This window comes from Erpetoichthys calabaricus, chromosome 2 (assembly GCF_900747795.2).
Source record: "Erpetoichthys calabaricus chromosome 2, fErpCal1.3, whole genome shotgun sequence".
NCBI classification, from domain to species: Eukaryota; Metazoa; Chordata; class Cladistia; order Polypteriformes; family Polypteridae; genus Erpetoichthys; species Erpetoichthys calabaricus.
In genome coordinates this window covers 73,899,886-73,912,024 of record NC_041395.2, presented here as the reverse complement: position 1 = coordinate 73,912,024, position 12,139 = coordinate 73,899,886, and positions in this window count along the sequence as shown.

Here is a 12,139-nt window from a genome sequence, read left to right as displayed (position 1 = left end):
TGAGCAGCCGGCTCACGACCACTGCTGGCCCCGGCAGAACTGCAGCACCACTGTCTCTGGGATTCAGCCGCTGCACTAGATGAGCCTGCAAGCAACAGCGCTTACCTCTGTGTGTTTGCGTGCAGCACAAGTTGGCTCGGTGATTTACTGAATTTCACCAATGACTTGAACATATAATAATAGATTATTGCAGCAGTTTTTTTTTATAGTTTTTACAGTTCATTTGCAGTGTGTAAAATGATCAGTGTTGCAGTAATTGTGATGCTCTTTGCATGAAAAAAAAATACGTGTTCCATTAAAATGTCACATTTTCTTTGTGAATTGTGACATTTACTTAGAAAGTGCAGCTAAAAAGTATTTGGTGTCCAGGGGTGCATTAACCCCCAAATATGTGTCGGTTTAAGGGTTAACTATCATTGTCGAAACCTTGATGTGCACATTATAATACAAACATCAACGTCAACACCTGACACTAACTTTACTTGCTAAAATTTTCCTCTCAAGAGATGGCGGCAGATGCTCATGCATCGTGGTGGTGCTGCCATGAAAAGAAAGCTCCGCTTTGCATAATCTGCATTCAACTTTTTTTCTTTTTCGGTGAAGTGCTCCCACACTTTAAAAAGTTTCTGTCTCGATTTTTTTCCATCTCCTTCCCCCTCCTCTATGCGATTTGCCATTGTAACCACGTTTATTTTCCTCTACATTCTTCTTCTCCTCAGATGTTCTTCTTCGTTGGTAGGACTGTGTGCAGTCCTGACAAACAATAACAGACGATACGGCCCCCAGACATTCATGTAGTGCATTGCAGTTATAAAAACCAATGTGGTTCTTTATGACTGGAGCCTCTATTGAAGGTTTTGTTTATGACGTGTCGACAAAAAAAAATCCATGTCGATGATTTTTTATAGTCGACGTCGTCGATTACGTCGACTAATTGTTGCAGCCCTACCCAGATGTGTGTTCAGTCAGTTCCATAGAACTCATCCTTTAGTTTCCTAAGTAACTTCACTTTCCCTGAGCTGGTTGTGTTGGTGTAAATGTGTAGTCTACTCTGGAGCTGCGGTGAAATTCTCAAGTGCTGTACCAAAAAAATAGGACAATGCAACTACATCTCTCTATTATAAAAAAAAAATCTTGGAAGGAGACAAGACGTTTTTTTCTCGGATAGACACTTATACGTCCCACAAGAATGTTGGCGCAGTACACATGCAGATCGCATTAGCGCAAACAAATGGAAATTATTACTCGGTGAAATAACAGAACACTGAAATGAGATAGAATATATTGTTTGGATTTAAACTTTAAGTCAGAGACTTGCAGATCGTCTAATTCGCGTTGCCATCAGGGAAAAAAAGTAATGTTTCTTCCCAATGAAGGGGCGTATCCACGAGAATGAAAAGATTCCAAAAATGTTGGCGCGGTACACATGCAGAGCAGGTTAGAGATAATGGAAGTACAAAAATTCGAAAGTCTCAAAAAAAATGGAAATTATTACTCGGTGAAATAAAGGAACAGTGAAAAGATTTCGAGTATATTGTTCAAATTTAAACTTTAAGTTGGAGACTTGTAGATCATCTAATTTGTGTTGCCAGCTAGATTTAAAAGATTCCAAAAATGTTGGCGTGGTATGAAGTCCCGTGACACGGAGACTTTTAACATGAGATTCTTTCAAGTAACGCCCTACTTACAACTATTTTCAAACAAGACCACGGTCATCTAACCTCAGTCGTGTGAATGCTTTTGTCAGACACGCTTCCTGCGCTCTCAGCTCTTATAAATTTTATCAGGACAATAATTTTATACGTTCTAGATGACACGTTAATGACTAAGCGAAGAAGAAAGAGCATGGACAAACATTCGAAAAAGTCATTTTATTTATTAGAGAGAAAGAAACGATATTCACTCACAGGCAGTTATAAGTTGTGTTGTCACAATGTAAGTCCAAACACTGAATCAAAATTCAATGTGATCTTGAAGAAAAGTTAATTCCAAATATTGTTTTTACTAAAGTTTTAAAGTAAAAGTGAAAATAATGCATATGTAACAATTCCCATGAAAATAACAATCTCTTTAAATTGTATATCTGGTTAACCAAACCCGGAGGTGGCGAAGCGAGCAGGGGGTGGAGCCCCCTAGTTAGAACTAAAAATCCAGTCACTGGATTAAACCCTTCAAAAGATACCTTCTCAAGATTTTCATCATTTTCTTTGTTTTTGTTTCAGTTAACAGGTTTAGGTTCGGGGCTGCATGCTGATGCTGTGGTTTGTGTGGCTGCCTTACAGTTTTATTGATTTTGATGAGTTTGAATTCCAGCGTGTATGGAGTCTGCATGTTCTCCTTCTGTCTGCATGAGAGTTTCTTTGGGTGACCACAATTTGGGGTGCCACAGCAAAGGGCCTGAATACTTCCATAGATGAGAGATTTCAGTTTTTGATTTTTAAAACATTTGTAAACTTTTCTGAAAGCATGTTTTCACTTTGCCATTATAGGTTATTAAGTGTAAACTGATGGAAAACAATGGTAAATTTATCCAATTAAATTTAAATCTACAACACAATAAACTTGGAGAAAGTGAAGGGGTCTGAATACTTTCTGAATGCACTGTAGATTAGTTGGTAAATTTAAATTGTTCAAGTATGTGTCCACTGATGGACTGACATCCCATTCAGAGTTGACTCCTATCTTGCACTGAATGCTGCTAGGATGTGCCAAAGCCCCCTTTATCCCTTAACTGGATTAAACAGGTTTTATAATAGATATGCTGATGAAACTGATAATGAAGAAGACAATGGTGATGTTAAATGCAATGCTTCAGACATTATAATGGCTAATGAAATATCCTTTGTGAATGTTGTCTATTCTTGGCCTTTGTTCTATAAATTAATAAAAAAAACTATCCCATGAGGTAACAATAATTTTATACGTTCTAGATGACACGTTAATGACTAAGCGAAGAAGAAAGAGACAAAATGAGACAATGAGACAAAAACTGATCTCAATTTATATTTTTAGGGAATTACTTATGATTCGAAGATTAGATAGAATGAAAACCAATAACTACTGTTATTCTGCAAGAAGGAGAAGCTGATACCCCCTTAATGAATTAGGTAACCATTTACATTACGATGCAAGGAGGCATACATGCTATTAAAGTATGTACCATTAAATCTAACTAATTAGCTTAAAATGTTTTAATTAGCTGATCACAGTAACAGACATGCCTGTTCATTAAACTGTGACTAAAGATTGCGGGATTGTGAGCGCAGAGGGTATCAGTTCTTGAATGTGACCAGCAGATGTCACTGTCCGGCAGACAAGCACTGCTTCACTCCCCAGACGGCACAGGCTGTTTTGTATTTTGCGAGATAAACATGTTGTGTTATATTTCAGACAAGAGCATTTATTTTTGTTCACTGGAAGGTGAAACGAATGTCTACTCTTCATCTGCTCTTGTACACCACTTGCCAGCTCATTTGTGGTGTATTCTACCACATCCTTCATACTTTCTGTAGAATACAGAAAAATCTGTTTAGGATAAGTGACATGAACTGCTGCTGCCACTCTCATCCCTGGCCTGTAACATTGGATATGACAACGTTTCCATGGTAACCAGCTAACCCTTTCTTTTTCTTTACACAGCTACAAGTGCATTTCTTTACAGTGTTAAACTACTGAGCCATAAGAGCCAGTCTCCAAATCATATTTTCATTTTGACCCGTTTTCAGAGGCACAATATGACAGCACAGTGGGTAACACTGCTGCCTCACAGGTCCGGCATCCTGGACTCTGATTGCACTCCTGGGTTGTTGTCTTTATGAAATTTCTAAAATCTTCACTGTCTGCATTTTGTTTTCCTCTCACATTCACAAAGATCTGCTGATAGATTATTTGGGGATTCAAAATTGTCCTTATAGGTAGTGGTGGCAGAATTAGTAATGGAAATGTCACGTGTGCAGAGTACATTGAAATTGTCATTGTGTGTCCTACCAACATGCAACAAGTCACCATGGCAACATGATAAACAAGAATGTAATAAACATAAATTTATTGCAATTAACAGAAAACACAAATCGGCTTGCCTGATGTACTCCTTACCCCATTTCCATGCCACTTGTTCCATTACACTCCCAGTTCCCGAAACATTTTGAAAAATAAAAAATAAAAACAATGAGGAAAGCTTCAGCATAATTTTTTAAAGTCTGACATTAGCTGAAGATAAAATTCACTCTTGGAACATCAAGAATGCCGGTGTTTGAAGTTCTGAGAGTAGTGACAGACATTCCAAAATATAGGAAGGTTCAGAGGCTTACAGACTGGGAGGCAAACACTAATCTTCTTATATAATACGCTACCGTAGCTGTCTGTTGGTCTATCCAGGATTTTGAATCACCGGTAGCTCACAAACTGTTTGACCTATTGACGTGAAATTTGGTACACAAATGCTACGTGAAGTCTACTGTCCGCTTCTGTGATGATTGACCTCCGACGTCAAAGGTCAACCGAGTAAAGTCAAATCAAGTGTATTCACTGCACGGTTGCATGCAGTGTGCCATTACAGTCACCTGCAGCTCCCAAACCATTTGACCTACTGACCTGAAATTTGGTACACATATATGGTCAATGAAGGTCAAGAGTCAACAGAGTATGGTCAAGTCAAATTCACTGCACGTCATCATGCCGTAAGCCATTACTGGTGTATAGATAACCACTGTTGTGATTGACTGCCAAGACAGAAAGAGTGGTACAGGAGAGTCAGAGGGCCCCGCAGTATGTGCAGTGTGAGCCCTGTGATGGACTGGCATCAAGTCCAGAGTTGTTCACTGCCTTACACTCAGTACTGATGGGACCTAACGTTACGCTGGTATGGATTAAGTGGGTTATGTTTTCAAGTTGAAATATCAGAATGTCTCACTCGCCCCATGACATTCAACCTGCTTTGGCACCAGCTGACAACCCCTTGTGCAATCCCTGTTGCCTTTTCTATGACATACTAAACTATCATAACCGTTATTCATTTGTTTCCATGCAATATTTCAGGCACATGGCTACTTACTTCTGCATTAATGTAATCTTCAGATAAATACACACAGTGCAGAAGGCTCTTTGCATCCATTTGTTAAGAACATAAAAGGGGTTACACTCGTACCATTCTTTCCTAAGCACTGGGCCATAGTAAGTGCTAGAAGATACATGCAGACTGGCGTCACGACTGCCTCACCCTGTTGTCCTGCAAACCTAATAGAGCTGGTAGACATATTCTGTCTGGCAAGCTCAGCTAGCAAGTCAGCAGAAAATGGAAATAATTACAACATATTTTCTGAAATGTCACACTTTCATGTACATGGGTTTTACGTACAGATCCAGCTGTGATGATTTCACTCAAATCATCTTTGTGCACTTGCATCTTGAGCCGTATCTATCTCATCATAGGAAGGCCTTCTTTATTGCTTCTAGCATCAAATATGTCTGCAGAGTACTTGGATACAAACACAGACGCAGAAGAAAACATTACTTTTATACAGTGCTTTTCAAGACACTCAAAGCACTTTACATGGGGCGGGGTGGCACTTCAACCACCACCAATGTGCAGCATCCATCTGGATGATGTGATGGCAGCCATTTTGTGCCAGCATGCTCAGCACACATTAGTTATTAGGTGGTGAAGGGATAAGAGACACAGTTAGCCTATTAGAGACAGGAGATGGTTTGGTGCCATTTTACCAAGCTGGGGCATTAGTATCCACACTCAGACTGCAGGGTAAGTACCCCTTGCTGAGAAGCCTAACCCTCTTCCAGTGGCAACCTAAGCTTTTCCTAGATGGTACTGGCTTAATTTGTAGGACAAAATGATCAAAGACTTCCACCGCGTAATGTATGATCTAAGCCAGCTTACACACCAACTGAAAGAACTGTCAAAGGCTGCTAATGAGAATGCTATGATCTATGGCAGAGCTATGGCAAGTGAATATGCAGTATTATACTGTCAGCGTACAGTCAGTATATCATGTCACTGTTCAAACATACATGCTACCTACTGTAGGTATTGGTTTCAAAAGCTTTGTTGTGAAAAACTGAGATTTGGAACTTTGTGTTATTTGTGCATCTTTATTTTGTAATGATGTTATTTATTTTTACTCATTTTTTAATTTTATTATTTGAAAATAGCAGAATTTGCACATTATTTTATATTTTTGTCTGTCTTATTACAACATTTCTAAAAAATAAATCATTTATTATGATCAAACAGTTACTCAGTACTTGAGTAGTCTTTTCACCAAGTACTTTTTTACTCTTACTTGAGTAATTTTTTGGATGACTACTTTTTACTTCTACTTGAGTAATATTATTTTGAAGTAACGCTACTCTTACTTGAGTACAATTTTTGGCTACTCTACCCACCTCTGCTCATGAGTATAAGATGTGTGTCAGGAGTTTCTAGAACTGGTAACAGTATAAAATAAAATAACATTCGCAATTCCTTTGAAGACAGTTGGAGTGTTTGTGTGTAAACCAACCCTAGACAGGGTCTAGTCCATCACAGGGCACCCACATTAGGCTATTTGGGAATCACCATGTAACCTAACATAAACGAATTGGAGGTATTGGAGGAAAACCAACACAGAAACAGACAAACAACTCAACGATGATAATGTGCAAACTCCAGACTGAGAACAACTCAACAAATCCATGACAGAGCAGCACTGACCACTGTGCCACCATGGTAGCTACACTTGTCTTGAGAGCAGGCTTTAGAACCAAACATCCTGGTAGCTTTCTCTTCATTTCTATTCACTTTTTATCACTCTCCATGACTGACTTCTTAGCTCCTGTCAAGTACCTGGAGAATCACTTGTCAAGCAGAGTTCAATATCCTTTGAGAATTAAAAAAACATACTGAGCTTTTCTGTTTTCTTCTCAATTTTATACCCCTTGGAAGGTTGAGAAACTTGGCGTCCTTATCACCACATTGACCTATTGGAGGTGGTGTAGGTTTCACTAGCTTCTGGTTGACCTTACAGGTCATTTTCCTTGTCCTAACTTTACAATGTATCTTGAGGAGAGAAGAGAATAAGCTCCAAGGGAGCATTACAATGAGATCCCTGTGCCACTAGAGTGTTCAGTCTAAGAAAAACTAGCAATCTGTGACAAAGTAATATAGGACAGTCTGTGGTGAATGCTGTTCCAAGTAAAGACTTTTAATGTAGTTATTTGCATTTATGTTGTTTTTTTTAACAGGAGAGGCACTGACAGGTTAAGTGGGTCACTCAAAGAGACAGTGAGTCAATGGTGAAGACAGAATTTGTAATTTACAGTACAACGCCTTAGCCACCAGGCCACATAAGATGCTACTACATTTGTTTGGGAGCACATCATGGTAAGTCACTCTGAAGTATTTAGAGAGACAATGATGTCACTGTCAGCCCATTTTATTTATTTGCTGCTATTATCTGCCTTTTTTAGAAACAAACCTGGGCAGATCATCCACATTTTTGATTTGTATTTAATGCTAATGGCTGCAATTCCATTTCTTTGAGCTCACTACTCGTAAGATTAAAACAAGATAAACCAGAAACTATTTTTGGTTGAACGTCAAAAACACTCTCTTCTTTTTAGATTTATATACAGCGCCTTTAAAAAGTATTCACCCTTAGGAAGTTTTCACATTGTATTGTTCTACAACATTAATCACCATGGATTTTACATGGCTTTTTTGACAGTGATCAACAGAAAAAGACTCTTTAATGCCAACGATAAAACAGATCTCTGCAAATTAATAAAGCTGAGCTCTCGTATATCTCTCTATATATAAAAGAAAATCCTGGAATGGAAAGCAAATGCAAGGCTACGATACGTGATCATCTCGAAAGACATTTAAAAGACCCGCGAGACCAAGGAGACTTGCCACAGTGCATCTCGCGGGGACCGTAAACATGAGACTTGGTGCCAAGAGATTGTCCCAGGGCCATAGCAAAAAGGACAGCCGCTGTACAGGCTTTAAAAAGATCGAAGGGCAGCGCGACAGCAGCTACCCCAACCAAACACGAGCAGCATTATATATCCTGCAAGAAAGAATTCAACCACGCACGGGGCCAGAAATAAAAGACAGGTATTGCTTTTACAACGTCACGCGAGACCAGTCAGTGAGCCATCATTTAAAACAAGTCAACAGACCTCTAAGCTATGTGTTGTTGGATGGCTTTTGGCAGGCAAGAATCATGTGTTCCCAGCTCTTAAAACAACGACATGCGACAGGCAGAAGAGGCAGCTAGCAAGCAGCAAAAAGACAGCAAATGATCCAAAGGCATATCCTTCACGTACGTTCAGCCGCAACACCCTTCACAACACGAGCAGCATTATACGTCTGGCAAGAAAGAGATGTAAACACACGCGGGGCAGGAAATAAAGAAACAAATATTGTTTTTACAAAAGGTTTTAAAGTAAAAGTAAAAATAATGCATATGTAACAATTCACAAGAAAATAACAATCTCTTTAAATTTTAGATTGCCTGTCTAAGGTAAAGTCATCCCTGATGAATGGGGACGTGGGAATGAGGAGTCCTTTCATTGGATTAGCACTATTTCAGATGTGGATTGGCAAAATGGGAGAGGCAGCTTGATGAATGAGGTCTCCAGGACTTAAAACAAATCCAGATCATATTATGTGATATCATCTAATGTGAAATTCTACTCCGTACTTCTAGAATTTTTATTTTTATACTGTATTGAGGATTTATTCTCTTCTATGTATTGTACTGTATTGTATTGACCCCCTTCTGTTTGACACCCACTGCACACCCAACCTACCTGGAAAGGGGTCTCTCTTTGAACTGCCTTTCCCTAGGTTTCTTCCATTTTTTTCCCTACAAGGGTTTTTTTGGGAGTTTTTTCTGGTCTTCTTAGAGGGTCAAGGCTGGAGGGCTGTCAAGAGGCAGGGCCTGTTAAAGTCCATTGCGGCACTTCTTGTGTGATTTTGGGCTACTGTATACAAAAAATAAATTGTATTGTATATCCGGTAAACCAAACACGAGGGTTGGCGAGTGAAGCGAACAGGCCTAGTTATTTATATATTGTGACTGCTGAACAGATAGTGAGGGAGCCAGGAGAAATAGTTGGGGTATCAGTCAATTGTAGGCATCTAGCTACAAAAATGAATAAAAGCCAAAAAGTGTGGCAATTATCACATCACAAAAGGATAAAGGGTCTCACCAACAGAAGTATCGTCTCCATTGGCAGGGGTTCTAGAATGATCTTTTGGATGCTGCCTGTTTTTATTGCATCCTGATCGGAAGGGGTGAGGTCATCTCGGGGCTGAAGGTGGGCACTAGGCGTCTTCCTAGGGCCACCTATCAGAACTGTGGGTAAAGAAAGAAGACAGTAGCAGTGACAGTGCTCCCTTCCATTGCAAGGTGCTGCTTACTTCGACAGAGCCAGGAAGGTGATCCCCAGGCACACATGTGTGACAACATACTGTATATGTATACAGTATTTATACTGTATATACATATAGTCATATGTGAAGAATAACTTAAAAATCAATCAGTCATTTCAAGAGGTACTAACCATTAGAAACACTAGTAATATCTTGTCTGTATTTGTCAATCAGTTTAATGGGATCTTGATAAAAAAGGGAATCTTTTGACTAGTTGTGCATACATATGTTGTCATGGAAGACACGGGTTGTTCCTAATGGCATGGAGACTTAAGGCATGCTTGATACCAGTATCCTCAGGATACAGTGGTGCTCAGGGCGAATTCACCCCAGGGGTCCATTCCCAATAATGCCAGCTTATCATTGGTGGCCTCTGGTCACTGGTGATGATAAAATCATCAGTGTGTTGACCATGTAGACACCTTAGTTGTGTTGTAGAAAATGTTACCAGGCCTGAGGCAGGCAGTCTGTAAAATGAACTTGGTTACGTTTGATCTACTTGCTTGGACAAGCTTTAATGTTATCAGTTTTTTAACAGTCCTTCTCAAAGACATACCCTGTAAACTTGTAAGAAAATTAAACCTTTACAGGTGCAGGCCATATATTTTGTAATTAAATTAGTCAAAATGTAATTTTGCCATTTTGACTGAGGGGTCCATGTACAGAGCTAACGTGGGCTGAGACATAAAAACCAGCAGTATTATTCACAAAATCAGATTCACACATTCAAAGTCTTTGAATCCTTCCCCGGCTCTTTTTGTTGTTTTTTCTCACCTAAATGAAGAACGAAGCTCTTTCTTCTTCTGTGAGTGGCACTACACTCTTTGCCAGGCTCTCTTTTACAACATATGGTGAGAATGCTTACTGGGTGTATCCCATGGTTCCTCTAATTGGATGGGCATTAAATCCAAAGAGTCTGGTCTTAGCTGGTCTAGGAGTAGTGTAACTGACACTTTTAAAGAAGTATTTACAAAGTGAAAAGCTTGAAAAAAACCCATAGTGGTACTTGCCCTACTACAACAATTGGGAAGAAAATCATTGCAATACTTTGCTTTAGAGAGAGATGGTAAAATCTAACGAAAAGGCGTATGCCGAGCTGTATGAGAAGCTAGACAAAAAGGAAGGAGAAAGGCACCCTGTACTGATTGGCCAGGCAGTGGGACCGAGCGGGGAAGGGCAGGGTGATAAGGGATACAGATGGATATTCGATGATAAGCAGGGAGAGAGTGTTGAAAAGGTGGAAGGAGTATTGTGAAGAACTTACAGTGCATCCAGAAAGTATTCACAGCACATCACTTTTTCCACATTTTGTTATGTTACAGCCTTATTCCAAAATGGATTAAATTCATTTTTTTTCTCAGAATTCTACACACAACACCCCATAATGACAACATGAAAAAAGTTTACTTGAGGTTTTTGCAAATTTATTAAAAATAAAAAAACTGAGAAATCACATATACATAAGTATTCACAGCCTTTGCTCAATACGTCGATGCACCTTTGGCAGTAATTACAGCCTCAAGTCTTTTTGAATACGATGCCACAAGCTTGGCACACCTATCCTTGGCCAGTTTCGCCCATTCCTCTTTGCAGCACCTCTCAAGCTCCATCAGGTTGAATGGGAAGCATCGGTGCACAGCCATTTTAAGATCTCTCCAGAGATGTTCAATCAGATTCAAGTCTGGGCTCTGGCTGGGCCACTCAAGGACATTCACAGAGTTGTCCTGAAGCCACTCCTTTGATATCTTGGTTGTGTGTTAGGGTCGTTGTCCTACTGAAAGATGAACCGTCACCCCAGTCTGAGGTCAAGAGCACTCTGGAGCAGGTTTTCATCCAGGATGTCTCTGTACATTGCTGCACTCATCTTTCCCTTTATCCTGATTAGTCTCCCAGTCCCTGCCACTGAAAAACATCCCCACAGCATGAGGCTGCCACCACCATGCTTCACTGTAGGGATGGTGCCTGGTTTCCTCCAAACGTGACGCCTGGCATTCACACCAAAACAGTTCAATCTTTGTCTCATCAGACCAGAGAATTTTGTTTCTCATGGTCTGAGAGTCCTTCAGGTGCCTTTTGGCAAACTCCAGGCGGGCTGCCATGTGCCTTTTACTAAGGAGTGGCTTCTGTCTGGCCACTCTACCATATAGGCCTGATTGGTGGATTGCTGCAGAGATGGTTTTCCTTCTGGAAGGTTCTCCTCTCTCCACAGAGGACATCTGGAGCTCTGACAGAGTGACCATCGGGTTCTTGGTCACCTCCCTGACTAAGGCCCTTCTCCCCCGATCGCTCAGTTTAGATGGCTGGCCAGCTCTAGGAAGAGTCCTGGTGGTTTCGAACTTCTTCCACTTATGGATGATGGAGGCCACTGTGCTCATTGGGACCTTCAAAGCAGCAGAAATTTTTCTGTAACCTTCCCCAGATTTGTGCCTCAAGACAATCCTGTCTCGGAGGTCTACAGACAATTCCTTTGACTTCATGCTTGGTTTGTGCTCTGACATGAACTGTCAACTGTGGGACCTTATATAGACAGGTGTGTGCCTTTCCAAATCATATCCAATCAACTGAATTTACCACAAGTGGACTCCAATTAAACTGCAGAAACATCTCAAGGATGATCAGGGGAAACGGGATGCACCTGAGCTCAATTTTGAGCTTCATGGCAAAGGCTGTGAATACTTATGTACATGTGCTTTCTCAATTTTTTTATTT